The following is a 23597-nucleotide window of genomic DNA, read 5'->3' on the forward strand; positions in this document are numbered from 1 at the left end:
CACAAGTGCATGAACGTCACCAATGCAATAATCAATCAAATGCAATCAATCAATTATTAATCAATAGTCAATTAATCAATTCAAATATCAATCAAGTCAATTACTTGTCAAGCAATCAATTATTAATCAACCAATCAATTCAAATATCAATCAAGTCAATAAACAATGGAATGAGCATAAGAATATGTGTTGCACTCGTCCACTTGCGTTGAGATGCGACGGAATACCCAAACACTAGGAATTCCAACCGCAACAAGGCTGAAGTGGACGCTATCCCAAACAGGCAGTCATCATGGTATAGGAAAAACAGAGACTTCATCACCGCGACATTGGTTGATGCCGACGCAATCCCCAAACAGGCAGTCATCACGATATAGGTAAAATAGAGACATTATCACCGCTTCATTGGTTGATGCGGACGCTGTACCCAACAGGCAGTCTTTGCAGAACACGCAATCATACAGAATCACTAATGCAACACAAGTTCATGAAGACTTCTCTCGTTAAATTAATTTTAATTGAAAAACATTTTAAAGCAGATAAAATATTTTGAACTTTTCTTATTTGACATTCTACTATTTGGAGTTCAATATATGGCAAAACAATGTGTTTTCGGCATTAAATTGTTCGAATCATTCGATCTTCTCACAATGTCATTTGCCCCAGAAATTTAGACCCTTTTCAACTCCCCCACAAGAGTCAGCAGTAAGTCGGATAACTGCGAGGTATTCATTGGTTTTCGGGATATTACGTATTGAAGTGAGCGAGATTTAATATTTTGTCCTAAAAAATGACAAATATATTTTATAAACTATACTGTCTAAAGCTGCCCTCAAGTTCTGTTAAAAAGGGGTTGAACAAAACTTCTAATTCAATCTCTCCTATAAATCTTTGAATTTAGGTACCGTAAATTTTAGATTTAAATTGCATCTTGTCAAAAAATAACTCAGTTAAAACAAAAACAAGAATTATAATTATTTAAAAAATGCCTCGAAGAGAATAGTTTTATCTCTGAAAAATGGTACTAGTAATTTATATCAGTTTAGACCCTTGACATTTAACCTAATTTTGGTGATCAAGAAAGATCCTAACTTAAACGAATCTGCTTTAAAATATAACATACCTTTGTTATGTTTACTGAGATTGTTGAGCATATGAAATTTGATATACTGTTATATTAATGCGGAAATTAATATTTTGCCAACTGCAAGTTTGATTAACTCGAGCTAGGATATTGTATGCTGACATAAAGCAATTCTGAGTTGCCTTTATGCTTAAAAGGAATCGATTTTATACAAATTTACTTGAGATGTATTATTCATTTAAAGAGAGCATGATTCTTTGTATGTTTTTATTTTTTGAATATTGTCAAGAATTTTGGTAAAACTTACTAAGATTGGGGTATTACCTGTCCAAAAGACTGCTTTGTAAAACTTATCTGATTAATCATGATATAACATGTGCCTTATCAATTATGTGACCTTATATATAATCCTATTCAATACAAAATGGCATAATATAATCATTTGAGAGTTTTTATGATTATGAAAAATTCGCAGCACAGTTAAGGTTACAAATGGAAATATCGGCGGTTTTTTAAGGTAAAAAATACATACTTTATTAGGATGGGCGAATCTTTTTAAGAATTTACTGAAATCAAAAAAAATGTATTGTGGTTTAAATCTACATGTTAGAGACATTTAGATTTTTTATTTAGACTTGTCATGTGATGTCGACGTCACATGACTTTGGCAATTATACTTGCAGTTTAGAGGTCATCTATAAATTTCAATATTGCAAGGGCATAACCAAGTGAAAAATCTTAGTTTATTTTTATAATCCTTGTCAACACTAAATGTAGTTTGTGAAAAGTGCTGCAAACCTATATAGATTCCTTTTTTTAATTGGTAAAATTTAATTTGTTGGACGGCAGGTTGAATAATTTGCTGGTCAACTACATTAAATATAGATATAATTAATTTATTTGCGAGATTTCAAGAGGTTCGCAGCACTTTTCAGATATCTTAATGCTTCTTGAGTTTATGTGTAAAATTTTGACAGGATACATTGAGGATATGCCCTTGCAATAAATCGATTTATTAGCGCCCTTCCATTACTTTTTCAATAAATCTGCATACAAACACACGACAGTATCGCTTGTCTGATCAATGCACGTACAGTTTATGAATAAAATACTAAAATAGACATCGCATCCAAGTTAATGGCTTTTTATTTTACTGCAAATAATATTTTATTTGAGAACAAAAGACATTTTTCATTGTACAAAATGTGACTTGATCAGCCTCTGACTGTGTAAAAACTGCGTCATTTTTGCGAGATGACGTCACATTGACAAGTGCATTGCTATCGGTGCATCGTTTATATACTGTTGTGTGGGATTTAACCAACGACAAAACTGCATGTAATAGTAAGTTTGTATGTAGTATACAGCTATCCAGCTGTTTGAAATAGAAAATAATTTCATTTTGTGGTATTTTGAAGACCTTATATTATGCGTGACGTCATAGTAAACATTTCCCGTACAAATTAGGCCCCGCCTCCTTACTGTAACCTTAACTGTGCTGCGTTAAGGAATTTTGTGATGCAGATTCAACATCAATCTGTTGATTTTTGTGTTTTGGTAGATAACTACAATATAAAATACTCTACATTAAATTTTGGCAATTGGATTTTGAGGGTTATAAACTCTGAAACAGGTTTTAATGTATGACAAAAGCAAGCAAAGGCATGTCTTTTATGGGCCTTTTAGTTGGTTTATGTTACTTGAGAACTTCCTTAAACAATGCTTCTTATTCGATCAGTCACACATGCAAACTAGCTCAGATAAGTTGGTGGGTAATGGAAAAACTTGTTTGTAAATGAAAATGGACTGGTCAAAGTACAACAACTTTGAATGTTGAAATTAGTTAAAAATCTGAGAATATAGAGTCTGGAGTATGTTATGGGTTTGTGAAATTGGATACATTCAAGATGTGTTACTGTTAGATACTAAATTCATTTCATCTTAACTCTTCTTTATTACCATTAGCATGTAAGGGTATAATGTGTCCTAATTTATCACCTTAAATTTTATAAGAATTATTTCCCTTTCTTTAAAATTACATGTGTAAAAAAAAAAAATCTGCTTAAAAATTGTTTTTAATCATCATTCTATTTCTAATGTTTTCATTCATCTTTCCACCACAGTATATAATCATAATATTCTAATTTTTATTTTAAAAGAGCTTTCCCTCAATATAAGACTAGTATATGTAAACGGACCTAAATTATCCGGATTGATAGGTTCGGACTAAGGGTAAAATATAATTATATATGAAAGGACTTAAGATATCCGGAATGGAGGGACATAGGGTTACTGAAATAAACTCACTTATCCGAGACCATGCTCGTATAAGTGGTATTATTTTTAAAAGTATTTCTGAACATTTTTTTAAAATGACTTAAGGACAGATGATACAAATCAAAAAAAAAAAAAAAAAAATGAATGCCTGGATTGGTATATATTTTTGGGCTAATTATGATGCAAATAATAAAGAATTATATGAATTATATGGAATATCTTTGCCACCACAAAAATCAAATTCTGAAAATTCCTGAAATGTGCTATAAATATAATTCTATAAATTGTATGAGAAATATAAATCAAAAGAACATATTAAAGTTTCAAAGTCGTTTATTGACAATTTTCGTTTTTATGATGTCACAAACTAGTCCAATTTTACATCATTTTTTAGAGAGAGGAAAAAATGGACAGAATTTTAGCTTTGAAATTCATAGAGTGCAAGTTTGCTAAGGATCAATATTTACATATTTCATTTATATTATTATTCTACACATTATATGAAAATATTGAGCCCGATCTGACCTGCGCTCGGTGACTTTTACTGAAAATTTCGACGTAATATATATATTTTTTTGTAGAAATCATGGAAATTTTAAATTTACATAATTTTTGTGACGTCATTTCAAACATATGACGTCATCACTTATGAAAATATTCATTTTTTTGTAGTCAGCATATATCCCCTGTTTAAGAACATAATTAAATATTTCTTCGTCAAAATTTGATTTTGGGTGCAATATTGATTAATATCGAATAAAATTCTTTTTAGATTATAAAGAAATTGTAAACCTTCTGAGATGTTCAAAAGTCTGCCCCTGTGAAACCATCCTTATTAATCTACAAATATTTTTCACTTCTAATTCACTTTTTGTAAAAATATGAATAAAAGATTTTAAAACTACGCGGTAAAAATTATTCATTATACCCACACTTTCTAAAGAAAGTTCGGGTATATTGTTGTTACTCATGACAGACACACATTTGGTTATATATTGGGTACATCAAGTCCAAGTCCTATTGGATACTGCTTATTGGATACAAAAAAAGTATACACACGAGAGAGCATTATTTGGGTAGTTACTGTTCAAATCTTATTGGATATTAATCCTCGTGTCCGTATTTTATTGGTTTTTTTCTTATTGTTTTTTATTCATTTCAAATTTATTATATATTTAATATTTGCTAGTAAATTCAGACAAGACTGAAAACCTTTGGTTTTGAACCCATATTTTTGTCAATTTCTGTGATATAGCTCTTTTATTGTAACACCTAACTAATTTCTTCTTAGCAATAAGGATATACACCTGTATATTTCAAAATAACTAATATTAAAATATATGAATACCTAAGTGCAAAAAAACTGAATTGTGAAAACACAACTCAACACATCTCAGGCTCTGTTCAACCTTTCTTGAATAACAAAATTAAGTATTAAGGAGAAACCTTTTTGAGTCATGACCAATTAATAATAAGCAAATGCCCATTACATGTTGGACAGAATGAAGGTATCCAACAGGCATTGGACAGGTGTCCTATACCTGTTGGGTTGTATTTTGACGAAGGGATTAAACTACCCAAGAACAATTGAACATGTGTACATTGTCCAATTCTATTTGGGTTTCTTGAATCTCCTCATCAAAATACAACCCAATAGGTAATGGACACCTGTCCAACTCCTCTTGGATATCTACATCCCACCCAACAGGTAATGGACACTTGTCCAATTCTTCTTGGGTTTCTTGAATTGTTTCATCAGAATACCACCCAACAGGTAATGGACATTTGTCCAACTCCTCTTGGATATCTACATCCCACGCAACAGGCAATGGACACTTGTCTAATTCTTGGGTTTCTTGAATCTCCTCATAAAATACAACCCAATAGGTAATGGACACCTGTCCAACTCCTCTTGGATATCTACATCCCACCCAACAGGTAATGGACACTTGTCCAATTGTTCTTGAGTTTCTTGAATTGTTTCATCAGAATACCATCCAACAGGTAATGGACATCTGTCCAACTCCTCTTGAATATCTACATCAGACCCAACAAGCAATGGACACTTGTACGAACGAGATACTAAGTCGTACGTACGAGATACTATGTCGTATGTACGACATAATAAGTTGTACGAACGAGATACTAAGTCGTACGTACGAGATACTATGTCGTATGTACGACATAATAAGTCGTACGTACGAGATACTAAGTCGTACGTACGAGATACTATGTCGTATGTACGACATAATAAGTCGTACGTACGAGATACTAAGTCGTACGAACGAGATACTATGTCGTATGTACGACATAATAAGTTGTACGAACGAGATACTAAGTCGTACGTACGAGATACTAAGTCGTATGAACGAGATAACATAAACCCCTTGTAGCCATGTGTTTATGTTACCTATACGATATAATATGTAGTTATTCGGTTTTCTTTATAATATCATAAATAGACGGGCGTGCCAATAGTTGTGCTTTTGATTACTAAAACGGAACAACCTAAATTTCATATACATATGTAACTTCAATCTATTTAACAGTTAAAAAAAGTCAATTTTACATTTTGACTAAGAAGTCCTATCCAAAGCAGCCCCCCTCCACCCCTCAAAGAATCTGATAATTTGATACGTTTTTATCGAAAGAATATTATAAATTAAGCTTTTCAGGGGGTACCGATGTGGGTGAAAAGTACAAAAATCCCGAAAATGAAACATATTTCTTTAATTATATATATGGTTTATATTTATGTTTAATGTCCTTTTAATTAGAAAAGCTCGGATGTTTTGAGACTGACATTCAACATTTTTACTGTGGCCTGGTTCGAATCACCTGGTGGCACACGTTTACTTCTATAAAAACAGACTTGTATATTTCACTTCATTTTCCTCTATAAATGATTTATTTTTCTTTGGCGATAAACGACATTTATGAGAATGTAGACCAGAAATATTATTCTCTAAAAATATCCCACAGTGTAAGCATTCATTGTTTGAGGACAAGAATTATTCATTCTTCCTCACGATGAAGGAGTCACACACAAACGCCCCCCCCCCCCCCCCAAAAAAGAAAAAAAACACAAAACATGAATGACATGCGGTTGATCCTATAGTATACACCCCCCCCCCCCCAAAAAAAAAAAAAAAAACAAAAAAAAAAACAAACAAACAAACAAACAAACAAAAACAATAAATGCGTGAATAATCTAATACATTAAAGAATAAATTAAAATGAAATAGCAGAAGTAGGAAATGATCATGATGTGAGGGATAGAATATCTTCTAAATTTGATTTTAAGATTATTTATCTATTAAGCGAAGATAACATTTTTCTTACAGGTTTTACGTATATGATCAGCTTGAAGACCCAGGGCCGTAACAGAGTGCATGCTATTAAGATTTTAAATGACTTTAAGCAAAGATGCCACCCTAAAATTAATATATACATTGTATACATGAAATGTTTCTTTATCAAATAAATAAGCCGTAAACTATAATATGATAAGAAAAAAATGATTTATTTCAGCTGTTTAATTTGATCATTTTCATATGGAGCTCTTCTTCTAAAGGAGAGCAATATTGTCTAAAATGGCCACGACCCCCCCACCCCCCACCCCTCGCCCTCTTAAGCAGGGTTGTGCATACAAAGTGTTCACCCATAAAAATAAAGAAATTAAAATTTCTTGCAGTGACGTAGCATCGTTTTTGAAAGGGGAAAGGGGGCAGCCAGAGAAAAAAAAACTTACCTGAAAAAGTTGACAAGTAAAAAATTGCCCTAACAAGAAAATATTATTTTGGGGAGGGGGGGGTCTTTTTAAAGTTCCAACTTCTTTCAATACAATTTTCCCCCATATAATGGTACATGTACATTACCCTTATTTCACTTTACTGTATCACAAAGTGGGGGAAGGGGCAACCGGCCTTTCAATGCAAATTTTAAACAATAATATTGCTACGTGCCAGTTTTAGTAATATGCATATCTATACATTGTGTCCTAATTATCTACAATTTTTCAAGAAATTTTATGCAGCTGTTTAAGAATAATTATGCTTATAAAAAAATAAAAAATTAAAAAAAAGGGCTGACGGACTAACTGACGTGCCAAAGACATTATACCACTCGCAACTTGTTGTTATAAAAGTAATTTATAATTTCTCTGTACATTTAACACTCTTTCAGACTTTCTAGAGGATATCCTAAATAGCCATTTACTCTTGATCATACCATTTTAAACCCGAAATTAATAAGGCTTTGAAAATATGCAGGGTCACGGGTAGAATAAATATATTATATTGAATAAAATCTTCATCCTTCCTAGTCTATAATTTATGAATTGTAATAAACTAACAGTTTTGCAGATAAATATGAAATAAACCTTGTAAAATCCCAAGTTCGAATTGGGCAGAGGTGATAAACTTGTTTGTTTTGAATTTTTTGCAATCCAACAGACAATTCAAATCAAGTTTATCGCCTGTAGAAACGAATATAAACGGCTAGAAGGTTGATAATTTATTAAAATAAACATATTGGTTAAAAAATGTGTTTAGAATTAGGGATAGACCAGTGCTGGAAAGTGTGAAAATTCTTCCCAAAAATGCGTTCAAATCTTGCGCCGTAGATTGCTATTATTTGCATTTAATGTATGATCAAAGACTAAAATATAAAACCATAAAGCTGCAGCTACGTTCTGAGTATGTCGTACGTACGACATATCTCGTTCGTACAACTTAGTATGTCGTACGTACGACTTAGTATCTCGTTCGTACGACTTATTATGTCGTACGTACGACTTAGTATCACATTCGTACGACTTATTATGTCGTACATACGACTTAGTATGTCGTACGTACGACTTATTATGTCGTACGTACGACATAGTATCTCGTACGTACGACATAGTATCTCGTACGAACGACAAAGTATCTAGTTCGTACGACTTATTATGTCGTACGTACGACTTACTATGTCGTAAGTACGACATAGTATCTCGTTCGTACGACTTAGTATGTCGTACGTACGACTTATTATGTCGTACGTACGACATAGTATCTCGTTCGTACGACTTAGTATCTCGTACGTACGACTTATTATGTCGTTCGTACGACTTATTATGTCGTTCGTACGATTTAATATTATGTCGTATGTACGACTTATTATGTCGTTCGTACGACTTATTATGTTGTTCGTACGACTTAGTATGTCGTACGTACGACATAGTATCTCGTTCGTACGACTTAGTATCTCGTACGTACGACTTACTATGTCGTACGTACGACTTATTATGTCGTACGTACGACTTACAATATTTTTTTTCAAGTGGCAGCAATACGCTTCCGTAGATTCATAATTGTTCAGTTATAGAAAAAAAATTCTTTACTATCTGCAGATTAAATGTGATGTACCGTTTTAAAAATACGCAGAGAGAGAGAGAGAGAGGGGTTTGGAAGAATGACTACAGAGATATTCTTACAAAAATTCTCTGCTTGTGTGGTCTTTGTCTTTAAAATTTAGTTACAGCTACTCTTTATTTTGTTTTCATTAAAATGTAAGTAATGCAGGAAATCAAAAACATGTATATTTTCATCTTATATGTGCTTTATATGCGCTCAGATTATCTTATACTATGTAAGATTTGCTCTTTTAAACAAAATTATGAAAATTAAAGTTGTCTCCTGTATCAATGTTTGTCTGAGAAAAAAAATGAGGAATAATTCATTCTTGAACTTAACTGTGTAATTATCACCGTCCTACATCGATATTATAAAATCAATAATTTATTACCACTTTCAAAAATCTCTTATTGTCTATGAGACCCCAACCCCCTCCCTGGGTTGGGGTCTATGATTCGCCGGGAACATCACTTGTCCCAGCTACCCAGGAAAATACATTGTAATTACTTTCGTCCTTAACTAAGTAATCTGTACATTCAATGTTAATCAATCTGCAAATTCGGGAGATTCTGAACCCTCTCTCCGACCCCCTCTTTATCCACGCATGTTTGTTTGTTTTTTTTTTTTTGTTGTTGTTGTTGTTGTTGTTGTAATTTTTGTTTTTCAGAAAATATGCTGTTGGAAAATATTTTTCAAAATAGACAATTTAAATGGGTCTCTTTTAAGTAAATGAAAAAGAAACTAGAGGTACCGTAAGCAATGAGTTCAATAAAAGATATCCCCCGCCTTCCATATAAATATTATGGCAGTGTCCATGTTTTGCTGTGGGAAACCCAAAATATGTGTCGGATCAAAAAGTACAATAAGGCACAATGGCAATATATAATAAAGATTCTGTGAAAATTTCACCAAATTTCAATCAGTGATATGAAAGGAGTTGCGGATAGAGATGGGTACCCCCAACGCGTAACAGATGGACGGACGGACATCCCGATTACTAAATAGTGTATACATGTACATATACATGTACCGTCCCGCTTTTCAAGCGGGGTGTAGAAATACAGTTATATATGTAAATTGATTTACAATACCTTAGACATACAATACCCAATAAAATGTGTATGAATGCATTGTCAAAACGTAAGAAATCTCTAATAAGACAATCTTTTCTTCTCAGCAGAAATTTATCAAAATATTATTTGAGTACGTTATTACTCAAAACAACTACGTCCCCAAGTAGTTGTAACAACACCCCCCCCCTCCCCCTCTTCATAATATGTATAATAAAATAATGCATTGTTTGTATTTTAAATTCTTAGAACCTTACTTTTTTTCCTTAGAACTCGCTAAAATTAATAAAAAGGCCTTGTTTTAACTTTACGCCCTAACTTACGCCTACCCATGAGTAGACGTAAAATTTTGGCCTAAATTTAGTCAGGCGTAACGATACGTTCTTTAATAAAATGCAAATATTCGTGCTAGTTCCGACTTTACGCCGGCGTAGCGCTACGACTGGGCGTACGACCTTTGATGAAACGGGCCCCTGGGTATTAACTACAAATGATTCTTATTAAAGTTTAATTTAATTTTCGCTAGTAAAATTTAATCATATATAAATTAATGATTTAAAAAAATGAAAAAAGATTTTAAATATTCCTTTTCTGGTTGTTCACTAGTTCGTCTAATTAAAACGAAGCAAAAATCATTTTGTTTTCATCTTGAATCATTTAAAGCCATATATGGCGTATGTACAACGAAAATTATTAGACTAAAATTATAAGAATTTATTATTTGTATCATTACTTTATATAAACATGATAAAGATAGAAATTTTCCCAAAATTACAAAATCGAAGTCAATTGCGTTATAAAGATATCAAAATTTAATTTGGATTCTCGGAATTTTCTCCGACTTGGAAGAAAATACAAAAGATTTAAATAAGACATTACAGAGAAGATAAAATCGTATTATTAGATAAAACGAGGTGTTCTCCGTGCTCCGAATTGTATGAAAAGCTTTAATTTAAATGTATTGACTATATTTCTTTACTTCATTTTGTATTTTTCAAAAATATATTTTTTTTATCAGTTACGCCATATATGGCTTTAAAAAACGCTTCATAATTGGATGACACTTATCATTGAGCTGATTGAGTAAATGTATATAATTTAATAATGAGATATCTGTGAGGCATATATGTAAAAGCAAATATTGCTATATTAAACAAAGGAAAGGGGGAATTCAAATTAGGAAATAAAAGATCGTTTTTAAGTAAATCAGTCTTGTAATACTGCAAAATGGATGCAGTTGTGGAGATTTATGGATAATATGAGCATGCTGTCTGGAATATTTCCATATTAGAGAATTTAATAGCAAAAAAGAGTGAAAATACCGGTCGTGCTTTTCATGTATTACATGTGTATTTTAAAATTCCTAATAGCCCAAGGGGATTCCTCAGTGCAGAAAACCACTAGCCCCATCCTCAAAAATGGAAGCCCCGGGTGTAGCGCGATGCTAATTACACACCCATCATGTGAAATAGTTATAGTAGCCCTATATCATTTTCAGTATTGTTTTAAATTAATTTAAACAAATGACAAAAGCAATAATTTTTTTAAAAAATCAAAATAAAGCAGACACTCAGTCAAAATCAAAGACAGAAAGAAGCACTGTTTTGACTGAAAGTTTTTCAGTAATACAATGAATCTCTTAAGTTACATATAAGATGAGATAAACTTACACACAATTATTTAGTGGTTGTCAATTATCCTATTTATCATCATCTCAGCTCACTTTGCGATTGTAATACTGTCTACATGAACCGATAATTTACAGCTGATTTATGAACACACGATTGTTAAAATTTTCATTTCCCTATCCAATATACATTGTCAGAACATACTTAGTTGGTTATGATATAAAATTAAATAATAAAAACTTTCGATTTATCAAAGATTATCTAACAATATACGATCATTTACTAATTACTTCTCGCCCTCAAGCGAGTTAAAAAGACAGAGAAAATTCAAAATACAAACAAGTGCAACTTAGGATTAATTGTTCCGATATCTATTTTAATTTTGTGCACAATTATTTTCAAAATTACATTAAAATCAATTTTCCTTAAACAAGAACCCAGCAATAGATAAATATTAATCGAAAAAACTTACCTTTTCTCTTGTCAATCAGACAATCTTGTTGACATTAAGTGTTTCTTAGTCGCCATATTTTTTTCCATGAAAACAAACGTTGTTATGATCAGGTTCCACGGAAGTTGAATTTCGGAACTCTCGAGAATTTAGAGTTCCGAATGTAAAACTGAAACAACAAAACACGGTGCGTCTGTGAAAGCAACTTTTTTGGACACTTTTTTGGACAAATCGTCGTGTCCAAGTTTTGTTGGGTACTAACCTGCAAATACCCAATTAGGGTGTTTTAAGCATATTCAGCGACACTTCTTATTGGGTATACCCAATAAGCAAAAAGTACCCAATAAGTACAATCTTGGCATGAAAAATACCCAATGAATGCACTCTCGTAAACACGGACACGTCCGTCCGTCCGTGTTTACGAGAGTGCATTTATTGGGTATTTTTCATGCCAAGATTGTACTTATTGGGTACTTTTTGCTTATTGGGTATACCCAATAAGAAGTGTCGCTGAATATGCTTAAAACACCCTAATTGGGTATTTGCAGGTTAGTACCCAACAAAACTTGGACACGACGATTTGTCCAAAAAAGTGTCCAAAAAAGTTGCTTTCACGGACGCACCGTGTTTTGTTGTTTCAGTTTTACATTCGGAACTCTAAATTCTCGAGAGTTCCGAAAATCAACTTCCGTTGATCCTGATCATAACAACGTTTGTTTTCATGGAAGAAAAATATGGCGACTAAGAAACACTTAATGTCAACAAGATTTTCTGATTGACAAGAGAAAAGGTAAGTTTATTCGATTAATATTTATCTATTGCTGGGTTTTTGTTTAAGGGAAATTGATTTTAATGTAATTTTGAAAACAATTGTGCACAAAATTAAAGTGGATATATCAGAACAATTAATCCTAAGTTGCACTTGTTTGTATTTTGAATTTTCTCTGTCTTTTTAACTCTCTTGAGGGCGAGAAGTATTTAGTAGATGATCGTATATTGTTAGATAATCTTTAATAAATCGAAAGTGTTTATTATTTAATTTTGTATCATAACCAACTAAGTATGTTCTGACAATGTTTATTGGAAAGGGAAATGAAAATTTTAACAATCATGTGTTCATAAATCAGCTGTAAATTATCGGTTCATGTAGACAGTATTACAATCGCAAAGTGAGCTGAGATGATGTTAAATGGGATAATTGACAACAACTAAATAATCGAATGTAAGTTTATCTCATCTGATATGTAACTTAAGAGATTCATTGTATTACTAAAAAACTTTCAGTCAAAACAGTGCTTCTTTCTGTCTTTGATTTTGACTGAGTGTCTGCTTTATTTTGATTTTTTTTTAAATTATTGTTTTTGTCATTTGTTTTAATTAAGGTAGATCGCGGGTTTACTGTCTGCCTGAAAACATAGGCTAAAAATTTGTCAGTTAACTCCTCTCATTTTGAATTTTTCTTTCTGAAATTTTTTTGAGATTCGTCTGCGTGGTTAGATTGTAATCGTAATTCAAATGCGCTAATGCTGATGAGAACAATTGACACTTTTTCAATGAAATATATAGTAAAATGTCCGTTTTCTGCCGGTATACGCATTTCAAAACCACAATTATAACTTTAAAACGAAGCAGACGAATTTTATATTACTCGGTACAATAAATGTGAAGTAAATTTAGAATCGATTTATTTAAAAAAAATAATATGTGTTCTCGCTCAATTTCTTGCAAAAAAACTTTAAAGTTTAACAATTTTTAATCAGAAGTACTATATTTTCATCACGACGTTATATTACTTTGGTGCGACGTCATTATTTTCGTATGCCTGCATGACTCGAATAAAATTAAATTGATCAACAATTCACTCAAAATAAAGCATGCAATCGGCCGTGAATTCAATTTTCCGATATTATCATTGCCATAATTTACCAACAGCATGGCACTATTTCAATGTCATGTGATTTCTAGATTTTTTAGGCAATACTAGTAAACGTAAGGCTAAGGGTGCAAAAATATTATGACAAATGCACATGGATATAAGATAAAAAAATCTTACCGGATTTGAGAACATTTTCAAACATATGTACTATTGCATCATTTTTATCTATTAATAAAATTTACCCGGTTTTAAATTTTAAATATTGCAGTTGAATTAAAGTAGCTTTATGATCTACATTGTATACATTAAATACTTCATAGAATGAATTAATTTTGACTATCCCTTAATTAAATTACTTCAGGTTTCCCTTCAAGATATCGTAAAAGGCATTTCTTATCATCACTTTGCCGATATGTAGAATATTATAGAAAGCATACAGTATACTATAGAAAACAGGTATTAATACTAAGAAAACATTACTACTATATGCTCGTGTGGCCTTCAATTAAAACCCCTGATACCTCTTCCTCTTTTATGCTTGTCATGAATTTTTGGTTGTTGATAGTACCCCGAACTGAAAGTATTAACGAGTATCTGTGCCCCTAATTGAAATTGCTTCCTACGGACCTGCAACTCTTGGACACCCACCCCCCCCCCCCCAAAAAAAAAAAAACCTCCCACAGAAAACAATAATTGCAGTTGTAATTTAGCCGAATCGCTATTGATTGTCAAGAATAAAAGGGTCTGAGTTATAAATGACAATTTATAGGACGTGCATATTTTATTTGGCGATATTTATTTAGTGACGTTACCAAAATCATTAACGTCTCTCCTGCTCATAATTATCTAATTTAACCCCCCCCCCCCCCGCCCCAAAAGACAGGTAAGAGGAACTCGTGCACAAATGATAGTTAATTAAGCATATTGATGTACCATATACATGTACTGTCAATTTCTTAAATCTTTGTCGTTTTAGAAATCTTATACCTGTACTTGGCTCATACAAATTTTGGCGCATACAAATACTACTAATCCGGCAATCTAGGCGTACATTATCACGAAGAAAATGGATACCTTGTATAATGAGTAAGAGATGATAAACAAATAAAAATAAAGCAGATTAACGTGTAGACTAAATTAAACAAACGAAACAAAATTCAAAAAAGTGAATAAAAAGAAATTAAACTGCAGGGCAGACACACCGGTGGTAGATGATCCGTTTTGTATTTTATTATCAATTTGGCAATAGCACGACCTTTTAGAAATGTACGTGATATCAGCGTCAAAAACTATAAAATATTAAAGACAAATTTCATCAAAACATCATTTATTCTCAATTACATATATAAAAAAAATTAAACACACCAAACAACCTTTAATATATATTTCACCTTTTACTGCATACAGTACTGCTATTTTTCGCTTGCTAATCTGAACGCGGTAAGCTTTTTTACGTCAAATCCCATTGTGACGTCAGCAAACCCGCGATCTACCTTAATTTAAAACAATACTGAAATTGATATAGGGCTACTACAGTGTAACTATTTCACATGATGGGTGTGTAATTAGCATCGCGCTACACCCGGGGCTTCCATTTTTGAGGATGGGGCTAGTGGTTTTCTGCACTGAGGAATCCCCTTGGGCTATTAGGAATTTTAAAATACACATGTAATACATGAAAAGCACCACCGGTATTTTCACTCTTTTTTGCTATTAAATTCCCTAATATGGAAATATTCCAGACAGCATGCTCATATTATCCATAAATCTCCACAACTGCATCCATTTTGCAGTACTACAAGACTGATTTACTTAAAAACGATCTTTTATTTCCTAATTTGAATTCCCCCCTTTCCTTTGTTTAATATAGCAATATTTGCGTGTACATATATGCCTCATAGATATCTCATTATTAAATTATATATACATTTACTCAATCAGCTCAATGATAAGTGTCATGCAATTATGTTGCGCTTTTTTTTATTTAAAGCCATATATGGCGTAACTGATCAAGAAATATATTTTTGAAAAATACAAAATTAAGTAAAGAAATATAGTTAATGCATTTAAATAAAAGCTTTTCATACAATTCGGAGCACGGAGAACACCTCGTTTTATCTAATAATACGATTTTATCTTCTCTGTAATGTGTTATTTAAATCTTTTGTATTTTCTTCCAAGTCGGAGAAAATTCCGAGAATCCAAATTAAATTTTGATATCTTTTCATGCTTTTTAACGCAATTGACTTAGATTTTGTAATTTACGGAAATTTTCTATCTTTATCATGTTTATTTAAAGTAATGATACAAATAATAAGTTCTTATAATTTTAGTCTAATAATTTTCATTATACATACGCCATTATATGGCTTTAAATGATTCAAGATGAAAACAAAATGATTTTTGCTTCGTTTTAATTAGACGAACTAGTGAATGACCAGAAAAGGAATATTTAAAATCTTTTTTTTTCATTTTTTAAAATCATTAATTTATATATGATTAAATTTTACTAGCGAAAATTAAATTAAACTTTAATTTTAAAAAGAATCATCAGTAGTTAATACCCTGACTTTTTTCACGATGAACTTTTTTTCAATGTTACTTTTTAATTTTTGCCTCTATATTTGGGCTTGTCACTTTTTACTCGGGGATAGTGACTTTATTGCCACAAAGCTGTGGATTAATAATGTTAGTACTTGATTTCCTTTATTGCACAGCGATGACTATGATTTAATAGCACAAAAAGCTTATGGTTTACGTATGTGAATTTATATAATTAATGCTTACTTGTGATTTTAGGATAACTGGAGATAATGAATCCTTTTTTCCATTGATTTTACATAAATATTTTCCTAAGTATTATGTTACAATGAATTGGTTTAGATTTTTTTATAAAAGTAATCAATAATTACAATGGAAATTAAAACCATAATCATGTTCATTGAGGATTTTCAATATGTAACAGGTCAAACAGGAACTTCAATTGTGAACATTGCAGAGAACACACCCATCAGAAGATGACCCTCAGAAATAGGACAATTGTAAGTAATCAGTAAAATGAACAGGAATACTGCATGCCAACCATAAGATTTTTAGAGACATTTTCGCTTCTTAAATTAGAAGAGATAGAGGGAAAAACTTGTACATACTACATAACTACTAGACAACCAACCTTTAACTGCAGGAAAGCTTTTGGTATGTGCAATACAGCTACATAAAACCTCTTTAGTATTCATGTCAAGTTTGAGAAAGTACCTTAGTATTTTTTCTAGTGTTTGCCAACATTTTCATGCACACTGTTTGCTTGTTTGTACTATCATTTTATTTTAAATTCTTCAGATGCCCTTTACCTTTGCCAGTTTAGAATCATTTGTTTTAAGGGCATCTGAGGGTTGGTTCTAGAACTTAATTAATTGTAAAGTAAATACTGGGGTACTATACGGTCATAGGTTATGTTAATACATGTATAACATTTTGTTCTGATAGAGGTGGCATACAGGAAAAGAAACAATACTAGATATCACTTCAAAGGAATAAAACAGCTTTATCTTGTAGGTGTATTTTATATAAGGATCACTACTTCATGTCTGATGTGCTGAAAGTTATTCATAATTTGTTTGACTGTAATTTTTCATATTTTCAACTTCTATCCAGCTAAGTCAATTTTAATTAAATTTTGTGCAAAGCATACCCCAGGAAGGGGGGATGGAGTGTCAAGTGTGTCTCTGTCCCTGTCAATAAAATTTCAAAGCAGTTAGTAAGGTTTGGGTCAATTTTAAATCCTCTTTAGCAGAACCATTGGGCTAAAAACAATACTAATGTGAAAGCTTTATCATTAAGTGTAGAGATTTTTTTGAAGATTATGTACCCCTAATGTACTGATAGTGTTACATTAGAAGTCTAAAATTTGTAAGGAATAGGTGTAAAATCATTTTAAAATCTCCTTCTTAACAATCAGAAACTAACATACTGTCTAATTAATATGCAACATCGTTTTGTGTGTTGAATGATGATTCCATTTTGATAAAATTATGGCAGATAGGGGGTAGGATGAAGATGCAGTTAGACATAGAAGAAAAAAAAAGAGTTAATAGAATTTGGTTTTTCTTCCATTTTATTTATCAATACATTTTTCTGAATAAGAAATATACTTCTACTTCTTGGTTGGGTTTGATCAACATAAAGGGTGATCTTGCTGTAGTCAAGAAAAACATGTTTTATACGGCAAAGAAATGCCTTTATCTAATTGCAGAATGAATAAAATGGACAGAGGCAGAACTGAAGGAGATGCATGAAGTGAGGAATATTTCAAAGATTGTCTGAGCATAACCACTGCTACTGGATAAACATATGGCAATATAAAAGAGCAGGGTCAATGGAGGTATCATACAGTTTAGGCCATGAGAGACCCTGAAGAAGAAAGTATTGAACAGAAACAAAAATAAAACCATTTTGACATTTATTGATATATAGGATCAAAGTCTTACATTTAAAATTTGGGCATGTAATGACTTTTCTCTAGCTCTAAGACTTATAACAGTGATGATTTGATTTAATATCTTTATCCCGATTTGTCGAAAAGATTTGGACATAGTGCATCAATTATTTTAAAGTTTTGATACAACGAATTCATTCATTGTACTTGTAACTGAGTTTTCTGGTGCGACACTGTTTTATTGGCTTCAAAACTAAGTTTGTGGTTTCCAAACCAGATTAATGAGATCATGTAATATCTTTTAACATCGGTGACTATTTAATCCATTCTTTTACATCTCAGAAGTATTTTTATTATTACAGGGAAAATATGCATTGTATATGTATCTGTAATAAACAGGATTATAGAAATTTTCCATATAATACAACACAATCTTAGCAACTGGAGGCAAACATTTTAACAAGGGTGTGATCTATTTATCAATATGGTTTTCAGCATCTTGCTCTATCTGTAATGACTTGCTCCAAGTTCCAATATTTAAATTTAAATTTTGCAAACATGGTTATAAAATTCTTTAAAAGCCAAATAGTTTAGGCACAAAATGCTTAGAATATATTTCATATCATTTGTAAAGTGTACACTGAATGAGATGTGGAATGTTAGAATTAAAGTATTAAATATGTTTTGGACTTATGTATGCTTATGCAGATAAATTTGAATTCAACTAGGGAAGGTAAATGTCATACTTATTGGGTTTGCAATCTAATGCAAGAGTATAAATATCCAAGACAAATTTGACAATTTTAATGAAGGGTATAAGTAACCCAAAAAGAATTGGACAGGTAAACATAACCTGTTGGGTTTTATTCTATTGTTGGGATGTAATATCCAAGAAGAGTTGAACCAATGTCCAATACCTATTGGGATTTCTTTCTTATGAAAAAAAAAATTTGAGTAACCCAAGAAGAATGTCCAATACCTTTTAGTTTATATACTATTGAAGGGATGAAGATATCCAAGAGGAATTGGACAGGTGTCCATTACATGATGGGTAGTATTCTGATGAGGGGATTCTCAAAAACCCCAAGAATTAAACAAGTGTCCATTGCCTGTTGGGTGGGATGTAGATATCCAAGAGGAGTTGGACGGATGTCCATTACCTGTTGGATAGTATTCTGATGAAACAATTCTAGAAACCCAAGAAGAATTGGACAAGTGTCCATTACCTGTTGGGTGAGGTGTAGACATCCAAGAGGAGTTGGACAGGTGTCCATTACCTGTTGGGTTGTATTTTGATGATGCAATTCATGAAACCCAAGAATTAGACATGTGTCCATTGCCTGTTGGGTGGGATGTAGATATCCAAGAGGAGTTGGACAGATGTCCATTACCTGTTGGGTGGTATTCTGATGAAACAATTCAAGAAACCCAAGAAGAATTGGACAAGTGTCCTTTACCTGTTGGGTGGGATGTAGATTTCCAAGAGGAGTTGGACAGGTGTCCATTACCTGTTGGGTTGTATTTTATGAGGAGATTCAAGAAACCCAAGAATTAGACAAGTGTCCATTGCCTGTTGGGTGGGATGTAGATATCCAAGAGGAGTTGGACGGATGTCCGTTACCTGTTGGATGATATTCTGATGAAACAATTCAAGAAACCCAAGAAGAATTGGACAAGTGTCCATTACCTGTTGGGTGGGATGTAGATATCCAAGAGGAGTTGGACAGGTGTCCATTACCTGTTGGGTTGTATTTTGATGATGCAAATCAGGAAACCCAAGAATTAGACAAGTGTCCATTGCCTGTTGGGTGGGATGTAGATATCCAAGAGGAGTTGGACAGATGTCCATTACCTGTTGGGTGGTATTCTGATGAAACAATTCAAGAAACCCAAGAAGAATTGGACAAGTGTCTATTACCTGTTGGGTGGGATGTAGATATCCAAGAGGAGTTGGACAGGTGTCCATTACCTGTTGGGTTGTATTTTGATGAGGAGATTCAAGAAACCCAAATAGAATTGGACAATGTACACATGTTAAATTGTTCTTGGGTAGTTTAATCCCTTAGTCAAAATACAACCCAACAGGTATTGGACACCTGTCCAATGCCTTTTGGATACCTTCATTCTGTCCAACATGTAATGGGCATTTGCTTATTATTAATTGATCATGACTCAAAAAGGTTTCTCCTTAAATACTTAATTTTGTTATTCAAGAAAGGTTGAACAGAGTCTGAGATGTGTTGAGTTGTGTTTTCACAATTCAGTGTTTTTGCACTTAGCTATTCATATATTTTAATATTAGTTAATTTGAAATATACAGGTGTATATCCTTATTGCTAAGAACAAATTAGTTAGGTGTTACAATAAAAGAGCTATATCACAGAAATTGACAAAAATATGGGTTCAAAACCAAAGGTTTTCAGTCTTGTCTGAATTTACCAGCAAATATTAAATGTATGATAAATTTGAAATGAATAAAAAACAATAAGAAAAAACCCAATAAAATACGGACACGAGGATTAATATTCAATAAGATTTGAACAGTAACTACCCAAATAATGCTCTCTCGTGTGTACACTTTTTTTGTATCCAATAAGCAGTATCCAATAGGACTTGGACTTGATGTACCCAATATATAACCAAATGTGTGTCCGTCCGTCTGTCTGTCCGTCCGTCCGTCCGTCCGTCCGTCGGTCACACTTTTCTTCCCTGAACTCCTCCTACATTTTACACAGTAGCTTAATCATCTTTTGGGAAAGGTTGGTGGTGTCATGTAGATGTGCAGTAAGGTTTCGGAATTTTGATTTTGCCCCGGGGGGTCAAATGGGGGTCGAAAAATGACGTTTTTTATGCAAAAAGTCCCGTCTTCCCTGAACTCCTTCTACATTTTACACAGCAGCCTAATCACCTTTTGGGGGATGATTGGTAGTGTCATGTAGATGTGCAGAAAGGTTTTGGAATTTTGATTTTGCCCCGGGGGGTCCAATGGGGGTCGAAAAATGACGTTTTTTATGCAAAAAGTCCCGTCTTCCCTGAACTCCTTCTACATTTTACACAGCAGCCTAATCACCTTTTGGGGGATGATTGGTAGTGTCATGTAGATGTGCAGTAAGGTTTCGGAATTTTGATTTTGCCCCGGGGGGACCAATGGGGGTCGAAAAATGACGTTTTTTATGCAAAAAGCCCCATCTTCCCTGAACTCCTCTTACATTTTACACAGCAGCCTAATCACCTTTTGGGGGATGATTGGTAGTGTCATGTAGATGTGCAGTAAGGTTTCGGAATTTTGATTTTGCCCCGGGGGTCAAATGGGGGTCGAAAAATGACGTTTTTTATGCAAAAAACCCCATCTTCCCTGAACTCCTCTTACATTTTATTAGCAGCCTAATTACCTTTTGGGAGATGGTTGGCGGTGTCAGATAGATGTGCAGTAAGGTTTCGGAATTTTGATTTTGCCCCGGGGGGGGGGTCAAATGGGGGTCGAAAAATGACGTGTTTTATGCAAAAAGCCCCATCTTCCCTGAACTCCTCTTACATTTTACTCATCAGCCTAATGACCTTTTGGGAGATGGTTGGTAGGGTCATGTAGATGTGCAGTAAGGATTCGGAATTTTGAATTTGCCCTGGGGGGTCAAATGGGGGTCGAAAAATGATGTTTTTTTTATGCAAAAAGCCCCGTCTTCCGTGAACTCCTTCTACATTTTACACAGTAGGCTTATCATCTTTTGGGAGATGGTTGGTGGTGTCAGGTAGATGTGCAGTAAGGTTTTGGAATTTAGATTTTGCCCCGGAGGGTCAAATGGGGGTCGAAAAATGACGTTTTTTTATGCAAAAAGCCCCATCTTCCCTGAACTCCTCTTACATTTTATTCAGCAGCCTAATCATCTTTTGGGAGATGGTTGATGGGGTCATGCAGATGTGCAGTAAGGTTTCGGAATTTTGATTTTGCCCCGGGGGGGGGGTCAAATGGGGGTCGAAAAATGACGTTTTTTATGCAAAAAGCCCCATCTTCCCTGAACTCCTATTACATTTTATTCAGCAGCCTAATTACCTTTTGGGAGATGATTGGTGGTGTCATGTAGATTTGCATTTAGATTTTGGAATTTAGATTTTGCACCGGGGGTCAAATGGGGGTCAAAAAATGATGTTTTTTATGCAAAAAGCCCCGTCTTCCCTGAACTTCTCCTACATTTTACACAGTAGCCTAATCATCTTTTTGGAGATGGTTGGTGGTGTCATGTAGATATGCAGTAAGGTTTAGTAATTCTGATTTTCCCCAGAGGGTCAAATGGGGATGGAAAAATGACATTTTTTTTGCAAAAAGCCCTGTCTTCCCTGAAGTCCTCCTTAATGTTATGCAGCATGTCTAATCATCTTTTAGGCGAGTTAAATATTTTGAAAATTATGTAAAACATCTACGTCAAGGGGTAAAAAAAGCATCGCATGCTGGGAAACACCTTGAATTCTTATGAGTAATTAATGTACATGTCAAATGTGAGAGTCATATCTCATCTCAATCAAAAGTTATAAGCAAATGCAACAATTTTGAAAAGTAGGTTACGCTTCAAGGTCAAGGTCACAGAGTAAAAGTCATGATTTATTTGGAAAGGTCTTATCACAGGTAATAATATCCATGCATTATAATATGAATGCCCTAACTTTTCTCTTTCAAAATGATGAATTTATAACAATTTGATTTTTTTGCAAGTAGGTCAAACTTCTAGGTCACATGTATTAAAAAAAACCATGCCATTCTCACAGGTAAATACTAGTACATGTACATAAGTTTAATATGAATGCCTTGTCTCTTCTCGTTCAGTAGATATGACCGTGATGACCAAGGTTAAATTTACTGAGACAGATGGACAGTCTGACATACAAATGTACATATTTCTATATAAATTGGGTAAAATTGGCCCAGTGGTTCTAGAGAAGTAAAAAATGTAAAAAGTTCTCAGACAAACAGATGGACGACACGTCACGACAGACGTTATATGATAAGAAAACCAGAAAAGCTAAAATGAGTGTTTTGAAAGGGTTACAATATGGTTCCAGTATTTGAAAAGCTGTTTTTTTTAATGCAGAGATATGCATGACCAACATATTCATGTTTTATATTTTCTTTAGTAATTTGTTTGTTTGTTGTAAATACATCTTCCCTCATATGGAGACACCACCAAATAATAATGAAGACAAGATGTGTTTTTGAAACACTGATGTTGCAGTATGGAAGCCTATGGCGAAGGTTGAAGTTTCTCAAATATATGTCAAACTCAAAGGTCAAGGTCAAAGGGTTCAAATTGTTGGTATCAGAAGAAAGTCTTGTCACAAGGAATGCAAATGTGAAATAGTAATCCCTAGTACTTCCTGTTCAAAAGTT

At 33.1% G+C, this 23597-nt stretch overlaps 1 protein-coding gene and 1 long non-coding RNA gene across 3 annotated transcripts in view; both read left to right on the forward strand.

The window, feature by feature from the left end:
- Window positions 1-23597, forward strand: part of LOC134246608 (uncharacterized) — a 46412-nt gene that overhangs the window by 17779 nt on the left and 5036 nt on the right. The window lies entirely within an intron of this gene.
- On the forward strand, window positions 12643-18656 carry LOC134246607 (uncharacterized). Its single transcript, XR_009987657.1, has 3 exons — window positions 12643-12696; window positions 16748-16823; window positions 18035-18656. It is a non-coding gene; the product is annotated as an uncharacterized LOC134246607 (long non-coding RNA).

Source organism: Saccostrea cucullata, unplaced genomic scaffold (genome assembly GCF_032062105.1).
Source record: "Saccostrea cucullata isolate Sc308-1 unplaced genomic scaffold, CSIRO_AGI_Scuc_v1 ctg2590, whole genome shotgun sequence".
In the NCBI taxonomy this organism is placed as follows: domain Eukaryota; kingdom Metazoa; phylum Mollusca; class Bivalvia; order Ostreida; family Ostreidae; genus Saccostrea; species Saccostrea cuccullata.